We start from the raw sequence: 21,677 nt of genomic DNA on the forward strand, positions 1-21,677 counted from the left end.
GCGCTCATGATCCCAGATATTGTGACTGCACACAATGGAAAGAGTAAGAAACAGTAACAACGAGCTCGCCATAGAGCTAGCCATACAGTAACTTCAAGTGCAGAGATATATTTATAGTTTTCTCTTTTTACCACAGACAGCAATCACTTATTAACAATCACATAATAGACATTAAGCTTAAAACTATACTACTTCCACAGACAGAATGTTCTGCTTTCTGTGTGGGAAATATTTCAGTGATTTTTGTATTTGTTGTTGTCAGTTGCTATGGTAACGAGTCTCCTCATTGCTGCGCTGATACAGAGGAAGAAAGAAGTGGTTTTGAGTTGTACTTCAACGGCTTTTTCTGTTGCTGTGGAGCAGAGCACGAAATTAATAATATGTACATGTCCAAGTTTGATTGAGACAACGAAATCATATATATATATTATATATATATATATATATATATATATATATATATATATATATATATATACCTTTTTTGGTAAATTGTGGGTTATTTATTGTTTATTGTTATTTCTTTGTTGTTTCTGGTGATGTGGACAGTTTACCAAAATAAAATGAATGATATATTGCCAAATAATGAGAAAAATGTTTCTTTTTTTTCTTTCTTTTCTTTTTTTTGCATTTTCAAGCCACTACGTTTTGAGTTCTAAAATTACAAAATTTCTTCAATGGAAACTGTCTTACTTTTTTCACTTTGGAGTTATTAATAGCTCTTTATTTGTGCTTGCCTATCAATGATACTATTTTTAATTCTGCTAAAGTGTATTCCTATGCTCATCCACTTCAGTTTACAACAATGTAAGTTGTTTTTTTTATTATTTCTCAGTTATTTGGTTAGCGCTGTTCACATGTCATAGCTGAACTTCTTATCTTATAAACTTTAAAAAAAAAAACACAAGGAGCGTTTGTATCCAGTGAGCAGAAGATTGACAGGTGATTTATTGAACAACAGTATTAAAGTTTGAGGAGACAGCAGATAATAACCCGTTAGGGTTATTATCTGGGTCATCCATCTTGGATGCTGCGATGCCTGTTCACCAGCTGTTGTCCATCCAGTAAAGAACAAAGAGAAGCTTCCATCTCCCTGTAGGCCTCCATGAGAGCTCCAGCAGTTATACGGGAGAGGTATCGTACCGGCAGAAAATAAGGACCGTGTTTGGTCTTTAGGTCACCAAACACGACAAACATTGTCAGAGACCATGTTGCTGCTTTTCTTGCAGTTGAATGCTTTGGCAAACTCTGGAAAATTCTGAAGGGAGCCAAGTACTCTAGAGTATACAAAGGAAACTGGAGTTAGCAAGTGAACTTTGTGTCAGAGGGATCCTGCTTTTTAAACTGGGACAACTTTTAAGTCACAAAGTGCTGACTTCTGCACTTCATGTTATTACCTGAACAACACTGGACTGTGTACATCCATTTGAATGGAATTAATGGCTTGTTCTGGTCGATAGGATTCACACCAAATCTTAAACACATATACAGGATGTAATGTATCAGACAAGTACAGAGCTTAAGCAAATGTATTCATATATGGATGCATCAGTGTATCGCACTAATTTACTGAACTAAACATATATTTCCACCTCTGACCCACATGCATATACTTTTTTTGCAGAAGATAAATAAAAGTCCTTACATTTTTTTTAATTGCCGAGCCAATTAAAAATATTTTGCTTTTCCAACATTTAGTTGAAGGACAAAGCACTGAGCTTTAAAAATGGCATGACGTCACTTACCATGCTTCCCACCGAGAGTCATGGCAAGCTGAACTTCACATATGTTGTCAACATCCAGCTGTGTTGACTTTCTAATCCTGACTGACTTTAAAGCTGCAGTTTGAAACTTTCGTAGAACTTTAAAAAAAATATTTGTTCAAACCACAGGTGTCAAACTCCATTCCTGGAGGGCCACTGTCCGGCAACCTTTAGAAACGACTCCTCTGCACCACACCAGAATAGAATACTTAGGTCATTAGCAAGGCTCTGAAGAACTTATCTACACAAGAAGGAGTTAATTAAGCCATGTCAATCCAGTGTTTTGCATCTGTGGCACATCTAAAAACTGCAGGACACTGGCCCTTGAGGTCTAGAGCTTGACACTCCTTGTTTAAACTGTCATCATGTCGTAACAGACTGAGACAAATAATCTAAAGAAAAAAATAAATGAATACAAAAATAGAGCTTCACTGCTTTCTCAAAGTACACCCTGCGCAAACTAGAAAGAACCAATCACAACTCAGGTCTTAGCATTGTTAGTCACAATCTCATGTGGCGTCACGGCAGATAAATGCTATTGTACTGGTAAGTTGTTTCTCTGCCGTTAGGAGATTTGTGGCGACTACATGAGATTGAGCAACAGCGATAAGACCTTTCTTCTGGCTCTTATTGGTTGTTTTAGGTCGAGGGTGGTGGAGTTCTTCAGATGGTGAAAGTCGCTCAGGGAGGTGTTGGAGGAAACTGATGTATTCACATTATGTTTTATACTGTCACAATATGGTGACAGTTTTAACAAATAAATAAATATATTCTTTGTAAAATATAGTGCTGCTTTAAGTATAGGTGGGCATGAATGACATTTTCTCAAGACTAAAGAACTGACATTTATTTTCTAGGAACAGTTAAAGTAATTTTGTTTAAAGAAAAATAGCAATACGTTAGTTTCGCATTTATCCCACTGCCTAAAAGTACTACAATTAAAATGTTGGATTATTACTAAAGTGGTCAGTGCCATCATGCACCTGCTACTAAAAAAATTACAATTGAAGGTTAATTGTTTTATAAACTAAAGCAGGTCATTGTGGAGTTACAGTAAAGAGCTATGAAGTAACTATTGAGATAGGCAGAATGAATTCTGTCAGCAATACTGACACATTTTTTGAAATACTAAACTTTCTTAAACATTTATAAAAATTAAAGATTTTTTTTTAGTTTGACTGATTACCTGAGCAAAGTTAAGAAAGAAGAGTTGATCATGTGAAAGGTCAATCCCCGGCAGTGGGAGCTCCTCTCCATTCCTCTTCACAAATTTCTTGTATGCCTACAGTGAGACACAAAATTTGATCTATTTTACACACATTGAAAAATTCAAGTTAACAACAGTTTCATTTATTAATGTTTCAAAAACATACAAGATATATTTAAGGTTTCGAGCTGACGGGAGCGAGCACATAGCCAATGCGAGGCATGGCTGTTTGTCTGCTCCCAGCAAGGTAGGGAACTCCACTGTTTTCACTCTGCTTTTTCCATCCATCTTCATATTAGTATGTTTCTGAAGTATGTTTCTCATACAGACGTCTAACCTAGAAACTTAATTCAACTTTTAATTGGTATCCAGGTTCAGGACCCACACTGCTACTCAGACTCAAATGTTAGGGCAGGTTCGACTGGGTGACGCATTTCAGCTTACAAAACTCATGTGAGCAAAGCCTCTTCGAAATATTCTTCAACAGATGAGCCAATGTGCAAACGTTTTTGGTCTGGAATGTTTTTCATCAAAGAGCCATTAAAACTGCATTAGCCTAAACCAATCTCGCCCCCTCGTATCTACTCTGAGGCAAATGAAGCCTAGCATAATATACATTAAGGAAGAACCAAAAATTGTGCTGGATGTTTGATTTTTTTTGCCCAATTAGAATGTAATAGCTTAGCAAACATTGCTTGGAAAGAAGCTGCAAAATTAAATTGCTCATAATTTTGAAACCGCAATCCTTTGCACCTCCAACTGCAAACATTATCTCTCTTTTTCAGTGTATAAAACTAATCAGAAGTTTTGGTTAAGTTTTAATTTCTGGGTCTAATCCAATTTGATTTCTTTCTGCTTGTAGTCCTGCTCTTTCTCAACCTTTTTCAGACAGGATTTAAAAACAAGCCAAGACTCAACTCTGCTTATAAAGAACTTCTTAAATAATTACTCTGACTAAAAATTTGAACAAATAATTGATGCCAAAAAGAGGCAGCCCTCACAAACTGATCCTATTTGTTAATGTAGAAACATTACATTTTAGTATTTATTCCCTAACAGACAATGTTGTCATTGCAACCTAGTATATTAATGAATGGAAGGACAATTTAATTTTTGATTATGTCACCAGTCACTGGTCAGGGCTGATCAAGCAGAAAATTATAAGGCAATGAAAGCAATTTATCTGCATTTCTAATTCACGGTAATTATCTTGAAGCAGCTTGAAAGCAAAATGTATCTTATCAGTTGTTGTCTCTAAGGTTCGTATCTACGTTAGCATTTTGTAAAAAACACAAGATACATATTTTTATTTTTTTAATAACATTTAAATCATTTTTATAGGATTGGTTAATGACTGTTATTCAGAGTCACAGTATCAGCAATCATGCCCTCATGCAACCTAACAAACATGTCAACGTCCTGACAAATAGACTTTGACATTTTTTTCAAGTTGTATGAAGCAGGTCACATATGTAAACAAAACATTTTTACAGGAAATCTTAAGTTCTTCACCTGGTATGCCAGTCGAATCCCTCCATTGTCAGCTATGTTCTCATTGAGGGTGATGTCGCCATTCAACTAAGGGGAAAATATAGGTGCAGAGTCCAAAAAATGATAAAGAGACCTGAAAGTTTTCCTTCCATATTTTCAGTAAATTGCAGATTTCAGTTTCTGGGTTAAAAGAACGAATCACCCAGGGAAGAAAAGAAGCATTGTTGAAAGGAGCAATACAGGGGAAGGATAAAAGGAGAAGTACTCGTATGTCAACACAAAACACTAAAGCAGAGAGAAGATGAAGCTGGAAAACAGGAAGAAAGATTTAAAAATGACAGCTGGATAAGCTGGCAAAGACAACAGGAATTCTGGTAACATCCATAAAAGTGAAGTTAATGGAATTTTTCACGTAATGGTCCAAAAAAGTAGAAAACCAAGTAAACATACATGTAGACCATCAGCCAGGTCCCAGGAAAATCTGCTGTACTGGTTAGCGATGCACCTTGAGAGATCCAGGAATTTTTTAGTAGATCCAGGAGTCCACCAGACCTTCAGTTTTCCATCCTTGTCATAGCTGCGACCTAGAGGCACAGAACAGATGTCAGGAATTTAAGGGGTGGAAATATTAACATTTATTTATACTGCAAAAGTAATCAAATAATGAATGATACAGGTATGATACGATTTACAATTTAAATTGTAATATAAAAACTCAACCTGTAAAATTTAGTGTCAATTTGAGAGGTGATGCTGCATCCACTTTTAAAAACTATGTTGCCTAAAAAAGATTTATTATTGTTTAAAATGAAAAATGTAGTTTTCTTTCAGCCAGTTGACAAGGAGTCTGGAGTGATGTGTGAGGAAGGGTAGCAAGTCGATCTATGTTCCAAACAGGCAGAAGAAACCAATGGTCACCCTGGCACATTCTATGTGACACTTTGTATGTATTTAATTATGGTTACTGCACTTTTGGATGTTTTGAAGTTTTGCAGGGACTGTTGTATTGGAGAAACTAATAAAATGATTATCTTATATCTGAGGTGGAAAATAGTTTAATTTGCAGTACAATGCAAATGCAAGAAACTGTAGCAAAGAAATAAATCCAAACACCAAAGGCATAATAAGATGAAGCAAATCTCTTCTCTAAAGTGGTATCAGTTACAGGGGAAGTTAATTTGTTCACAGACTAATATAATCCAACAAAACCTTAAGACACAACAATGAAGTAGAAAAATCATACCAATGCCATCAAAGCCATGAACAATCTCATGACCGATTACCATGCCAATTCCACCGTAGTTGAGAGATTTAGGCTGGCCTTTGCTAAAGAAAGGGGGTTGAAGGATACCAGCAGAAAACACTAAAGACAGAGAAAGTTTTTTTTAAATTTCAAAAGATCTTAGGCTTTATGTTTTGTGGCTGAACATAATTTCCGATGCTTATTTGCTACCAATTTCATTTGAGTTGGCTGAGTAGAAGGCGTTGATAACAGCAGCTCCAACTGGCAACCTTGAAAAAATAAATAAAAAATGAGAGAAGCGTTATCAAACGATGGCACTATGAAACAACATTGAGGCAAAGTAAAAAGCCTACTTGAAGAAAAATGTGTAAAATTAACACACAGCTTTTAACACCCCAGGTTAATGTATGACTCTCCGCTGTTAAAGCTGAACTCTAAATGCATGCAGGAGTTTTTGTGGTATAAAGTGAACACACTGCACAAAGAATAAATTAGGTAAACAGTGTAGTAGTTCACTCTGCTAGGACCATGAATAAGACAGGAGATTTAAATACCAAACTATGCATTTTTCATTTATAACACATCTGGAGCAAAGCTTGTAAATCCACCGCCACCACCAAAAAAAAAACAAAACAAAAAAAACCTTACTTATTCTTGTTGAATTTTTCTCTCAATTTCTGCAGGTCTTTCTTGGTCAAATACTCCATCATCTGAAGGATGTTTTTAAAGTATTCCTCTGCACTGAAGTTCAGCTAACAGTAACACAGCCAGGAATAAATCAGGAGGATTAGCAGTGATGGAAGCTGTCAATACTCAGTCATGTATTCACAAAAGTAACTCGTTTTAGGCAAAAATTCACTGGGATGTTTTAGGAAGAATAAGAAATGCAACTTTCCTGAAGAATTTTTTGTTACAAAGAACTTAGTGAAATGGTTAACAGAATTTTTTCATAAATACTCACATCTTTGTACTCATTGTTTAGATATTCGTCATTCATGATGTCTTCAGAATAACCAATGCGTTGACGGATAGCTCGGGCCTGAAAAACAAAAGCAAAAAGGAAAATGAGAATAAACCTGGTTTATTTGTTGTTCTAAATAGAAATAAGATGATTCTTGCAACTGATGTTCACACCTTCTCTTCAGCTGCTTTTTTGGTCTTTTCATCCATCCAGGAAAGGTCATTAAGGTTACTAATGAAAACTTCCCGAATGTCTTTAATAAGTTCCTCCATCTAATCTCCCAACACACCAAAGAGAGAGCAAATGTCATAAGATGCCAATGATAGAACAAGAAAATGCATCATGAAAAGGTGCTCTGCTGTTTCTGTTGTTGTTCATCAACTCTAATTGGATCAGAAATAAGACAAATATAATTTATGTCAAACTATTAACAGAGTTCCTAAAATTATTAGGCTTTACATATCCACATATCAGAACGTTTCAGACTTGCATATTAGTCTGTTAATATGACAACTGCATTGACATGATTGTTTTAAAAATAATATATACTCAAAATTTTAATATTTCCATCAGGATTTTTCTTGGAGGACTTGGCCATACACTTGACTAAAAGAAATAAAAATTTGCTCGACTTCAAATATTTCCAGGGTCAATGTCATTATCAGTTGAACTGCTAGTTTTCCAAAACCAGGAAATAATCTGCAGTGTGTAAGGAATGTAAGGAAGAACAATTAAGTTGTATAAAATATCACTTATATCATATAGTGATATAAGTATGACTGTATGCAAACTTCTGAATTTAAAGAAAAAAAATATATACAAAAATATCTAATTACTTATAGATGAATAAATCTCAGAAATACTTTCTATAATGGATTCATCTATATGTAAGGGATTTCTAACTTGAATCTCAGAATTCTTACTGTGATCTGAGTAGGCAAACATCTATATTGAGATGCTTAAGAGTTACGAGGATGTTACTCATACACAAAACAATATTGCAGCAAAGCCTGCGTTATGCACATGCACAGAGGCACACAGTTGAGATTTACAGCATCGGTGGTCTGAGCATAATAACAAGGACGCCTCATTCAGCTGCTTCCAGTGGATGCAAGCAAGATAACACTGAGGCACAGACCCGAGACAGATGTCTCTTAAACTGTCTCATTCTACATGTGAATACATAAAAACACTCACTTTCTTTATGTCATCAGTTCAGACTGTCAATGTAAAATAAAGCTGTTCAATAAAGTTTTTTTAATCTCATAATCAGCCCAATTCAGCCTCAACCAACCAGCTGTTTGCTGTTGTCAGAGAAAGCCTCCTGCACATAGAGCCGTCCCACAGCTTTGTCCAGGTTGCGGTTGACAAGAAGTGCACAACGTCTCCACACAGTATCCTCTGATGTTGCACCGGACAGAACCTGTTGGGAAGTTGAGAGAAAATTTTTGAATGAAGGAGAAATTTCAAGGCAATACTTTATTCATGTTAAAATAAAATTGATTTCACTTTTACAACGTAGAGCGAAAGAAAAAAGACGGGTTATGAAAGAAAGTTTACAAGAATCTATTAATAACAACAAAAAAAAAATACAGCATCCTAAAGTGGTCCTCAACACCTGGGGCTCGGACCGGTACCGGTCCGTGGACCAATTAGTACTGGGCCGCACAATAATCAATTCAATTTTTACATTTCATGTATTATTTGAGTCGAGAGGATCTTTTATTTTGAAAATCCTATAACCGGATTGTCTCATTTACGCCTTGCGGCGCCAACATTGAGCCACAAGCAGCAAAATGAGTCAGAAATATCAGATGTCTTTGGAAAGATTTTTGTGAAGGAGAAAAGGCCCAGAAAAGAGACAGGAGAATGGATTTATCCCTGTAGGTGATTTCCACATTCCAAGCCCACTCTGCATGATATGCTCGTTGATGAGGCAATGAAGCTTCAAACTGCTTTGCCACGTAGAAACCATGCACCCAGTGCATAAGCAACACTTCGGGCGTCATTGTCTCCTCATCACTGACAGATGGGAGAAACAAGCTCAGGGCTCCCATTAGTCGTTATCTTGAGTTAATATTTTCACAAAAGTAAAATGTTTGTTTTTGTGGCACATCTGTATCTCATTTTGAAGGGATATGTAAACGTCACCATAGCGACCAGAGTCAGAGACCGTCAGGGCAGCGGTCGATACGAGATGAGAGGAGTAGAGCTTGTGAGTTTTAGGTCTGGCTCACACGGCACGATTTAAGGATTGACGGCCGATTTTCCAAACCTCTGTGACCACAGAGCTGATAAATGTCCAACAGGTTCGGTCTGTTGGTGTGTCCAGCCACAAGGCAGGAGCAACACACCACAAGAACTGATTCCACTCATTAATATCCTGATTCCAGAAGAAAATCCAGTCAAACCCCCCAACATATCATACGTCAATTTAGAACAATCAAACAGGGATGACCATGTAGAAGCAGTAGTGATAGTTTCCTGGACTCATTTTAAGCGATAAAAGATGTAACAAAGAGAAAAGGTGTTTGATAAAAGATGGCGGGAGAAGCCGCTCTATTTGTTGTACTGAATTATGTTTTTTTTGTAATTAACATTTTTAACTGAATAAATATAACCACATATAATAAACATAGATAAAAAATTTATTACATATAGTAATAAACATTTCCACATTCACCTCCGATGTCCAACGAACTCTCAGTTGCCATGTCAAGATTCCCTCTGTTATTACGTCACCGCGCTTTATGATTGGCTACTTGTCACATTCAACAGGCTGCGTTCTCGCTCCAAGTCAAGGAAAACCCCACAGGATATGATAATCGGGCCAAGACAATGTTAAATATGCTTGATTTTAGATCTGGCATATTCAATATACCACCACATAACACACCAAACACTGCAGGATGTTGTAAGATTTTTGTAAAGGGAACATTGGGGCAAAAAAAGGCTTTAGCGAGAACACCAACATGCAGAAGCCTTATCTTATGTACTCCCACCCTCACCGGGCCGCAGCAAAATTGCCAGGCCACAGTAATATAAAGATTGGGGACCACTGACCTAAACATTTGAATTTCCTTGAACTATCAAGAGAGAGTTCAAGAGAAATTTCAATACAAAAACAGCACAAAAACAAAGTAATGCTGAATTATCCTGTAGCATGGAGCTAAACTCAGAGGCCAATAGCCTCTCAACAAATTCTCACATTTGCTGCTCCATCAAAAATTCTATGAACGTTTTGCTTCTTTGACCAGTTCAAAGGTCAAAGAAGCAAAAAGATACAAAGGTCTAGACTCTGTGGTGTAAAAATGATATCTCATGCTCCATGAACCACTCTTTCACAATTTGAATTTGATGAATCCTGACATTGTCATCTAGGAATGTGCTCTTGCCAACAGGGAAGAAGAAATCCATTGATGGAATAACCTGGTCATTCAGTATAGAATCGTCAGATTACATTATTCTTTCAACCTTAGTGTTGTTGAACATAGACCTAACCTGACAGTGCTATGACCTGGGGCAACAACCCAGATCATGCTTATACAGTAGGCGCTAGGCATGATGGGTAATAACTTCACTTGCCTCTTTTCTTTCCCTGATGCGGCCATCACTCCGGAAGATGGTGAATCTTAACTCATCAAACCACATGATCGTCTTCCATTGCTCCAGAGTCCAATCCTTATTCTCCAGAGCAAACTAAAGCTTTTCTTCCCAGTTAGCCTCACTGATTAGTTGTTTTCTAAAGGCTATACAGCTGCTCAGTCACAATCCATTGAGTTCCCTTCTCACTGTGTGTGTGGAAATGCTCTTACTTTCACGATTAAGCATAGCCCAGAGATCCACTGTTGTATTTCTTCTATTTGATTTCACCAAACGATTAAGTGATCATGGTCATTCAGAATTCTTTTTTGGCTACATTTCTTCTTTAGTAGATTCTGCAATCTCCTTACATGTTTTCTCATGTTTGATGACTGAGATTGGACCCTTCTCAAACACACTGAGATCTTCCTTACTTCAATGACATTTCAGAGACTATTAAATGTAACATCTATAAATTTTCCTTGCACCTTTTTTTTCAACAGCTACAAGTAACTTTTTACACCAATACAATAAGTTGCATTTTTGCAATTGTTATAAAGACATTGCAAGGACATTCATGAAAGACATTTTCCCAAGTCAACATGTCAAGGTGATATGGGGGTGTGTACCTTGAGGAAATCATTCCCGGTTTTTCTGTAAGGTTGACTCAGTGTCCGTACCATTTTCATAAGAAACCGCCAAACCACATAGTTTTGCAGATCCCTGAGAAACAAAATGCAGCAAGGATCAGGACATCGACATAATCCGCATACAATTACTGCAAAGGTAAGCAATTTCTCTGGAAAACAATAACCATCTCTGACAGGTATTGTCTTCCTTACCTCTTGGTGTATTTGGCTAATACAGTTTTGAGTTTTCTGTAATATTTGGGGGTGTAGTTGATAATATTCTCCGATTCGGGAACCTTGATGTTCACGCTGTCCATTATCTTAGCCGTGAAATAACTCCAGTTGAATCTCTTCAGGATGAGCCAAAACACACACAAGGCAACCAAGATTAAGACATTTGATGCCAAGTTTAAATTATAGAAATGCTCACATGCTAAGATGTTAGCATTACCTGAGAGTCAATTTCAAAAGAGAAGTCTCTATTTAGCGTCCCCAATTTCATTCTGTTGAAAAGAAGCACTGGATCCTTCTGAAACTGCGATCGGTCAGTGGCCTAGGAGGAATCGAAACACATGTACGCTCTCAATATATCTCCAGAAGCATGAAGCATTTTCAACCCAGGAGGCCTCAGGTCTGTAAATGTCAGAGTTTGAATGGTTTAACTGCTTTGTAATAATGAGCAGCAGAGTGGAGAGGAAGCACAGCATGTAAGCAACAGGAGAAGCGCAGATTGACAAAACAAGGTTACAAATCTGTTGATTGATAGGAAATTCTTGGTGTGACAGGTTAACAAGCTTGTCACAAAATGATGTGTTCATGCCCAAAATTATTTAGTACTGTGAACTTTTTCTGAATTTGCTAGTATACTGTGATGATTATGCCGGACGATGCCGGTTACATAAATGCCTAATAAATATGCCAGGGCTTTAAAATACTAAATGGATAAATGTGGCCACACTTTTCTAACATTTGACTGTTCCACTATTTTAGCTGTACAAGTAGACCAGAAGTAAAAAAGCAAAACAAAAAGAAACAGCATGTATGAAGAAAAATGGTAGGGTTCTAGAGAAACCACAAAAGGGTCATGTTATTTTCCCACAGACGTTGCTGACAAGAAAAGCTCCAATATGCCCACCTAACACCCCAAACCATACATGTTTTTCTTTTCATTGAATACTGCAAAAGATTTTTTTTTTTTGGGGTGTGCCTTAGACATGATCAGTGTCAGTAGCTGTCTTTAAATGAGTTCCAAATTCAAAGTTTCCACATCCCAAAGTCCAGAACTGGTAAAGAACTGCACTGGCTGCGTTTCTACCAGTGTCTTCTGGGCAAACATTCCAACTATGTTTGTCAGGTTAGGTCTTAGACAGAGGCTAAGGTGGAAAAACTAGAGCAGTTCTTGGGAAGTAATTTAATTATTACATGAGATAATAGGGCTAATAGGGCTTTAGATAAGATTTTGAGGAATATTTCTTTGTGTTGTAGTAATACCTTTTTACTTATTTCAAATCATTAAGGGAAACTTAGTGTGATTAATAATGAAGCTATTCAATGGCTAAATCAATAATGAATGTTTTTTTTATCATCAATCTTAATAATTAAGAGTAGAGTTTTTCAGCTGGGTTGACTGATCCAAGTATTTTTGGTTTGACTAACCAATTATTAACATGCTGTCCCTACTGAGGGAAAAACAAAATGTGAAGTCCTTTAGTTAAGCAAAGACAAGAGCATGGCATGGTCATGAGTGTCACATTTCAGTCATCTCTGAAACAATAGATCTATGCTCACATTAATGATGTCTTTCTCCAAATCCACAACTCGTTTCACCTCTGCTTTCACCTCTGCTTCGTTGAATTTCAATCCCCGGTCAGTGCGGATCAGCTTTGCCAGATTAAACATGAACTGCTCATAAGCTTCACATGCCTGTAAAGCACATTGATGTTTGTTTTCCCAATACAAAAATAAGATAAATGTTTAAATAACTATTAAACATGTCAGCATACCTTTGCAAAGTCACCCTTGCAGGTGTAGTAGTCTTTGGACAAGAGGGGAAAGGACGCTTGTTGGTCAAACTGACAAAGAATGGAAGACAAAAAAATAAAAATAAAAAATCAAGACAATATTCTAGTTATCTGACATAATGATCATTATGTAACCAGGTTTGGCCAACAGATTGAACTTTCTCATTACAAGAGACACTTGTTCAAGAATTTAAGTATGTCTGATTTATCAACTATACAATAGGAAAATTAACTATTTTTCACAGGTTTTTGGTTTTAATTAGTTGAAATACTGCAAAACTATTGTTAATTTTCCTACTCATGCCAAATATTTTATTGTTTTACAAATTTCAGGGATCTTTGCAACACAAAAGATCAAAAGCAGAACATTTTGGACTATTTTTTATTCCAAAATTTTATTTTTGTAGTGTTCAAATCTCTTCTGGGAGATTTTGTTTCAAGATTTTTATCAACTCTAAATCCAAATGATAAAAAACAGAAAAAAAAAAAACAAATATGCTTGAATTGTTGTTTTCCCTCTCTGTTAAAATTAGTGAAAAATTAACTGACTAAATTCTAATTCACTGTGATGCACTATCAGGGGTTTTACAGCCACAAGCTTTGTACGTACATAAATGATGTGTGAAGTGGAGTCTCTGTCATCATTGTCAATAATAAAGCTAACCAGGGCATCAGTTGCATATTTCCAATTTAACCTGGCAATGACATCCTCTAACCTCCAGGTTTTCCCTGAAGAAATAAGATTGGACAAAAGAGGACATACGAGGGACGAACTTCAATAAGTGGTTTATAGCATGATGGCAGCGAAGAAGGGTAAAAATGTAATAATAGACAGTCTCCCAGTTGTCCACAGCTAGGGCCAATCAAAGATATCTGGCAGCATGTCGAACAAAGGACGTCCTCCTTTCTGCTCAATTAATTCTACAGTTAAGCATTGATGAAAGTGAAATGGAAATTTTTGATATTATATCTAATATTACATTTCTATCTTCCACATTTTGAAAGAAATGGGATTTGCCCAAAAGAATGCCAATACAAAACATAACAGTTTATCTAAAGTGAACTAGTCCATTCACATCTTATGTCTGCTGACTCACTCTCGTTTATGCAGGAGTTGTAAAGTGTCTTTGCCTTGGTGAGAGCAGCAGCCTCCCTGTCTACCTTCTTTTCAAGGACACCTGCATATAAGCACAAACAAAAGCACACATGGAAAAAATGGACAAGATAAAGGTGAAATCAGAGTACCTGATAAAATTCAGAGGGTGAGGGTGTATGTGGAGCAGCACATGCTTGCAGAATGATGCAGAGCTGTTTTTAGATTTAGCTCCAACAGTTTGTGTGCGTGTTCTTACAATAGAAACTGTCAGCCTGCTTATGTTCTTAATTCAAAGGTGTAACCACTTCAAGATGCGTTTAAGTGAAATATTTTTTTGGAGTAAACTTAACTTGCCTTGTTGTTTTTGATAGTAGTTATTAGACTTCTGCTCAACTGCAGTCCTCACAATGTGAAAATACCCCAAACTCTGAAAAAGGCCTTTTCTTTTTTTTTTTTTTACAACCAACTAAAGGACTCAACCTGCGGTCCTCAGGAGATGCTGTTCTGCAACTTTTAATAACTCCAGTGCTTCAAAACACCTCAATTATTGTTTTGATAATCAGGAACTTCACAGTGTTTAGGGAGAAAAAAAAAGAAATTTCTCTGAACACTATGGCCATGCCTGTGTTCAGGAAAACAAGCTGTTGAGTTTAACATCTCTCATTTTTAAGGCTGCAGTGACAAGCATGCTTATGCACTTTACTCAAAAACACTTTCTTTGATTCAACTTTAATACAGCAGTGTAAAAGCAGCATCCTTCTTTAGAAACAATCTTTTGTGGCTTCCTTTGTTGAAGATATAATTGACTCTCCTGGACAATTGTCCATGAGGGACTCTTTCCCTTGAATGTGTAGGTTACAACATGGAATGTCACAGGATGTATTACAATATTTTATCAAAATTCACAGAGTAAAGAAAAATGCTTCAGATACATCTCTGTTAATGAAGCTGAGTTATGAAATAATCCATTTGAAACTCAAACTCGTGAACAAAAAAAAAAAAAACTTTTAAAATTCTGTCACCTTTGAGGATGACCTCCAAGTTAGAGTTTAAGACGTCATACAAGCCATATTTGGAGCTTGTCTCTGGGATGACGTTCTTTTTCAGCCATCCTCCACAGGCATACTGATAGAAGTTGTCACAAGGATCCACGCTAGCATCCATGTTCTTAATGAGGCGAGACGCTGCAGGAAATTGAGAGGTTAATTGGGAGGGACAAAAATAATCTTGAACTAGTATGAAATAGTTTGCAATAGTATGAGTTGGAAGAAGCCCTATCAAATTATGCAGATGAAATACAATTTAGTTCTGCTAGGAAGACTGTCAAGACTGTAATAAAACTTACAAAGAGAGAGAACTGGAAGGCAGGGAAATAAATTAGTGAACAACAAAGCAGCAACAAGACAGAAGAACATAAAGACGGTCTAACTGATGAGAAAGAAACTTGAGCATTGACAAGAGTAGCCACGCTTCATTTAATACAGTTGTGTACCAAGACACAGGTGCTCCAGACAAAAGGTCTTTCAAATAAGACAGACTGATATTGTTTAAATTTAAATGTGGATCTGCATCACCTGCATAATCTAGAAAACAAAATTCATGCTATTCTTGAATTGTTATCAACGGACGCCCACAATCATTCTCCTGGCCGCAAATTGCCTCCAGGTTGCACTTTGGCCAATCCCGTTTTTTAACCTCTTGGATAAACTCCAATTTCTAAGACTTGGAGCTCATGACCAAAGAAATATCACTAAACAATGGGCTAGATTGCTCTACTATCAATTTTAGTTATGTTTTCTGTTGTTTCAAGGACACAACCAATTTTCAACGTGACATTTAATAAATCAAATGTAAATAGTAGGAAGATGAAATTTTTTTTAATAAATTTAATCTTGTACATTATTTTTTGTATAGTTGGTAGCATTATTGCCTTGCAACAAGAAGGTCATGCGTTGGATTCCCGGCCTGGAGTCTTTCTGCACAGGGTTTGCATGTTCTCCCTGTGCATGCGCAAGTGCTCTCCGGGTACTCTGTCTTCCTCCCACAGTCCAAAAACATGATTGCTAGGTAAATTGGTCTCTGAATTCTCCCTAGGTGTGACTGTGGGTTCATGGTTGTTTGGCCTGTTTGTCTCTGTGTTGCCCTGCAACAGACTGGCGACCTGTCCAGGGTGACCCCGCCTCTCGCCTAGAACGTAGCTGGAGATAGACACCAGCACCTCCTGACCCCACTAGGGATAAGGTTGCAAAGAAAATGGATGGATGGACATTATTTTATTATCTTTGTAGATGTCTGTTTCATTTCCTGTAGGAACCAAACTCTTTGGCTGAATGAAAATACGTACATGTAGAACATGCACAACTCTAGGGCTGATCATATCTGCTTTATTGTGGTTTTGACTGAAAGAGAACATGTCTCTTTCGAAGAGGCCATTTTCAGTGAGCAATGACTAAAATGCTTCTGTTGCAGCCTCACTTTTCCCATGCCGGCTCCCGCTGGGAGAAGTCAAAGCCTTCAGGATGAAACAATAGAGAGAGAAAACAAACAAACACAAGCTGCTTACCCGAATGTGTGCAGTCAGCTGTGGTGCAAGTTTTATCTGCAAGAGAATGTAAAACACATTTCCATAACTCAGTGGGTTTTTCAGCACCCAGTGGTGATTACATCTAAATCAGTTCCTTCTTCTGCATTTCTTGTTATTAATTAATTTGTTGCATATACGTAACGCAAAACTCCTCTCAAGTGTCACTTTCTCTCTGTCAGAAATGTGTCAGTCAAGTGACTCTTTGATGCACTGACAGACCAGCAGAAAAATGAATAATAGCTCTTTTCAATTTTTCTTAGATCATCATCCTGTTTTGAAAAGAAAAATAAAAAACACTTTCAAGGACATATGCAGTTCCTCGGATCAAGAAATTTGAGACAGTGTTTTTGAATCATTAAAATTGAACACATATGCATATTTTACTTTTTTTAAATTCTGTTCCAAAGACTGTTTTGAAGCAAAGTTGAGAAGCACATAGAACATATATGAGCAAAGGGCAGCACTTGTGCATGCTCTTAGTGAAACCTAATGAATGTCCTAGACAAATCCTTTCAAATAGATGATTCCGTTGTTTTGCTCACACGTTTGTTTGACTTCATTAAAGACAAGAATACATGCCTAAAACATATCAGTATCAGTGCTAATCTTTACTTAAAACACTCACTTGACTGGGTGGCAATCAAGATGATGAGGATAACAATGACAAGAAGGAACAAGGAGAGGACAGTAAATAGGCCCATTTCCAGACGGGTCCAACGGGGCTTCCTTGCTGATTTTGGAGTATCGGTCTCTGTCATCCTCAAGTCTAATCTTTCACTGGCTGCATCATCTGATCAAATGGGGAATAAACCATTAGTCAATTTATTAAGAAAGCTCTTCCAGACCAGCCTCGAGACTTCAACAGACAGTCAATAGAAGGACCTCAATGCCTCCAACAGACACCAAGATAAAATAACTAAATGACGAACTTGCTATCACTGTGCTAACCCACAATTTCATGGAGTTACTGTCACTGCCAAGGACTTCCATTTTCTTATCATACAGCTGACTGTTGACCCTGGAATATTTTGGAGTGAGGAATTTCACAACTAGATTTATTGCAAAGGTGGCATCCTATCACAGTGGAAGTTCAAACTCTTTCACAAATGTTTGCAAAAACAGTCTGCATGTCTAGGTGCTTTAACTGTATACTCCTTTAGCCATTGAAGTGATTGGAACATCTGATTCCGATAATTTGGATGGGAGAGCAAATACTTTTGGAAAAGGGAAATGCAAAGAGGATGGTGATTGGTGATGTCACATCCCCTATTGATAAAGAATAAATAAATTCTCATTTTAAATAATCTACTGACTAAATTACAATATTGTTCAATACAACCTATATTTTTACTCTAAAGGCTGCCAATAATTAATTGGCACACTTTACCTTGTCATTATATATACCTTGTTGTTGGGCTTTCAAACATATTAGCTTGTGTGAGAGAATATGTCAATGACAGGCATGAACTTAAAATAGCTGTAGAACAGCGCTTTATGCAATTCGGTTATGGCATATTCATCAAATTCGATATGGCGGCCACGTTTACTATTAATATCTACTATTTAATTCCTTTAAATACAGAGACAAACAAGATTCGGACTTACTATTATTATAAATTAAATATACAAAATAAACACATAAATTGTAATCCCCTTTGTCAAAAATTATTTAAACTGAACAATGCAGGACATCTGGAATCAATCTCAAGCTAACATTAGCCTCGAGCTATGAATATGACAACAAAATAATTTAAAAAAACCCAGTAAAAACAGACATTTCAAGACCTCAGCAGCCAGACAACGTCGTAAGCGAACACATGTAATTGCCTTACAGATTATTATTATTCCTAATAAACGAAACTAAATATCTTGTCGTGTGAATAAAGTGTTTGCTAACAGTGTTTAAAGGACATTGTAAAGTATTTCCAACGGTTGTTGAATTAATAAGACGAAGGAGGTAGGAAAAATATCGCTATGTGTAGATTAAAATACATAATTTATTTGGGCAGCACAACAAAACAAACAAAAGAAGACAAACGTGAAAAACTTACGGATTAAATTTGGTTCAACCGAGCCCGCTGCCATGGCGACCGAGCTGACGCCTGTCACGCTTTTGTCACGCTCTTTGACGTGAACCGAGTTATATGTGGCTGGCAGTGGCATGCGGTCAGGAAAAATAACATAGAATGATGAAATAATCTATATTGCTATTTTCACACGGTGGTTTGTACTATGAAGTATTTATTTTTTCATTTAGCGTAACCAATTTTGATTATTTTTTCTTCAAAATTGCTGAATTTTCTTAATTTCCCATTCAAATGCTCGGAGGCAGCAGCGAGCTGATTGCGCAACCTTTCACTAACTTGCACTGGCTGTCACTTGATGAGAGCATACTCCTTCTGTTTGTACGTCGGTAATAAAATTATTAAAACATGTATTAACTTATTTTCCATAATTTAGCTCATGTAAATAATGTAAAGTGTTTCTAGTCACCAACTGTGTGTGTGACGTGTTTCGTGTACTGAATAGCCATCATAAACGGCAGAGAACAGTTCCGAGGCGAGGCAGGCAGTTTTCTTGCCTCATGGCAGGGGGCGCTCATGATCCCAGATATTGTGACTGCACACAATGAAAAGAGTAAGAAACAGTAACAACGAGCTCGCCATAGAGCTAGCCATACAGTGACTTCAAGTGCAGAGATATATTTATAGTTTTCTCTTTTTACCACAGACAGCAATCACTTATTAACAATCACATAATAGACATTAAGCTTAAAACTATACTACTTCCACAGACAGAATGTTCTGCTTTCTGTGTGGGAAATATTTCAGTGATTTTTGTATTTGTTGTTGTCAGTTGCTATGGTAACGAGTCTCCTCATTGCTGCGCAGATACAGAGGAAGAAAGAAGTGGTTTTGAGTTGTACTTCAACGGCTTTTCCTGTTGCTGTGGAGCAGAGCACGAAATTAATAATATGTACATGTCCAAGTTTGATTGAGTCAACGAAATCATATATATATATATATATATATATATATATATATATATATATATATATATATATATATATATATATATATATATATATATATATATATATATATATATGCCAAGACTGCAAAACCCGACACACCAACCTGTGCATGGCTTGGATTGATTACAAGAAAGCCTATGACTCAATGCCGCATACTTGGATCATTGAATGCTTAGAGATGTATAACATCAACAGGACTCTGAGAGCCTTCATTGCAAACTCGATGAGGCTGTGGAAAACCACCCTTGAAGCCAACTGCAAACCACTTGCACAAGTGTCCATCAAATGTGGCATATACCAAGGAGATGCTCTGTCCCCGCTACTGTTCTGCATAGGCCTGAACCCCCTCAGCCAAGTTATCAACAAGACTGGCTACGGATACAGACTCAAAAATGGGGCCAATATCAGTCACCTACTCTACATGGATGACATCAAGCTGTACGCCAAGTGTGAGCGAGACATCGACTCACTGATCCACACCACCAGGATCTACAGCACGGACATTGGGATGTCATTCGGACTAGAGAAATGTGGTCGGCTGGTCACAAAGAGGGGGAAGGTCATCCACACAGAAGGGGTCTCACTCCCAGAAGGAACAATAGCAGACATAGAGGACAGTTACAAGTACCTAGGTATACCACAAGCAAATGGCAACCTCGATGAGGTCACAAGGAAAGGAGCCACAGCTAAATACCTCCAACGAATAAGGCAAGTCCTGAGAAGCCAGCTCAATGGCAAGAACAAAATCCGTGCGATAAACAGCTATGCCCTGCCAGTAATCAGATACCCTGCTGGAATAATTAGCTGGCCAAAGGAGGAGATAAAAGCCACAGATATTAAGACCAGAAAGCTACTAACAATGCATGGAGGGTTCCATCCCAAATCCAGCACGCTGAGACTGTACACGAGCCGCAAGGAAGGAGGCAGAGGACTAGTGAGTGTGAGAACCACTGTCCAGGACGAAACAACTAAGATCCATAAATACATCAGGGACAAAGCCTCAACAGACAATGTGCTCAGTGAATGTCTCAGACAACAGGGAACGGAGGTTGAGGTGCCAGAGATACCATCATGGGAGGACAAACCCCTACATGGGATGTACCACCAGCAAATAACCCAAGTGGCTGATATCAGTAAATCCTACCAATGGCTGGAAAAAGCTGGACTCAAGGACAGCACAGAGGCCCTCATCCTGGCCGCCCAGGAACAGGCCCTAAACACCAGAGCAATAGAGGCCCAGATCTACCACACCAGACAAGACCCAAGGTGTAGGTTGTGCAAGGAGGCCCCTGAGACAGTCCAGCACATCACAGCAGGGTGCAAGATACTGGCAGGGAAAGCGTACATGGAGCGACATAATCAAGTGGCAGGCATAGTGTACAGAAACATCTGTGCAGAATATGGACTGGAAACCCCGAGATCAAAGTGGGAAACACCCCCAAAGGTGGTGGAGAACGCCAGAGCTAAGATCCTGTGGGACTTCCAGATCCAGACAGACAAAATGGTAATGGCGAACCAACCAGACATTGTCGTAGTGGATAAACATCAGAGGAAAGCCGTTGTGGTAGATGTAGCAATACCAAGTGATTGCAACATCAGGAAAAAGGAGCACGAGAAACTGGAGAAATACCAGGGTCTCAGGGAAGAACTGGAGAGGGCCTGGAAGGTGAAGACCACAGTGGTACCTGTGGTCATCGGGGCCCTCGGGGCAGTAACCCCCAAACTGGAGCAGTGGCTACAACAGATCCCAGGAACAACATCAGACATCTCAGTCCAGAAATGTGCAGTCCTTGGCACAGCCAAGATACTGCGCAGAACCCTCAAGCTCCCAGGCCTCTGGTAGAGGACCCGAGCTCAGAGGATAAGAACCACCCACGGTGGGTGAGAAGGGAATTTTATTTTATATATATATATATATATATATATATATATATATATATATATATATATATATATATATATATATATATATATTAAAAAAAAAAAAAAATCCCTTCTCACCCACCGCGGGTGGTTCTTATCCTCTGAGCTCGGGTCCTCTACCAGAGGCCTGGAGCTTGAGGGTC

General features: G+C 37.8%; 1 pseudogene; it reads right to left on the reverse strand.

The window, feature by feature from the left end:
• Positions 1 to 919: 919 nt before the first annotated feature.
• Positions 920 to 18,686, reverse strand: LOC129370017 (neprilysin-like; annotated as a pseudogene).
• Positions 18,687 to 21,677: the final 2,991 nt, after the last annotated feature.

The sequence above is a fragment of the Poeciliopsis prolifica genome, unplaced genomic scaffold, assembly GCF_027474105.1.
Source record: "Poeciliopsis prolifica strain line A6 unplaced genomic scaffold, Auburn_PproV2 SCAFFOLD022, whole genome shotgun sequence".
NCBI lineage: Eukaryota > Metazoa > Chordata > Actinopteri > Cyprinodontiformes > Poeciliidae > Poeciliopsis > Poeciliopsis prolifica.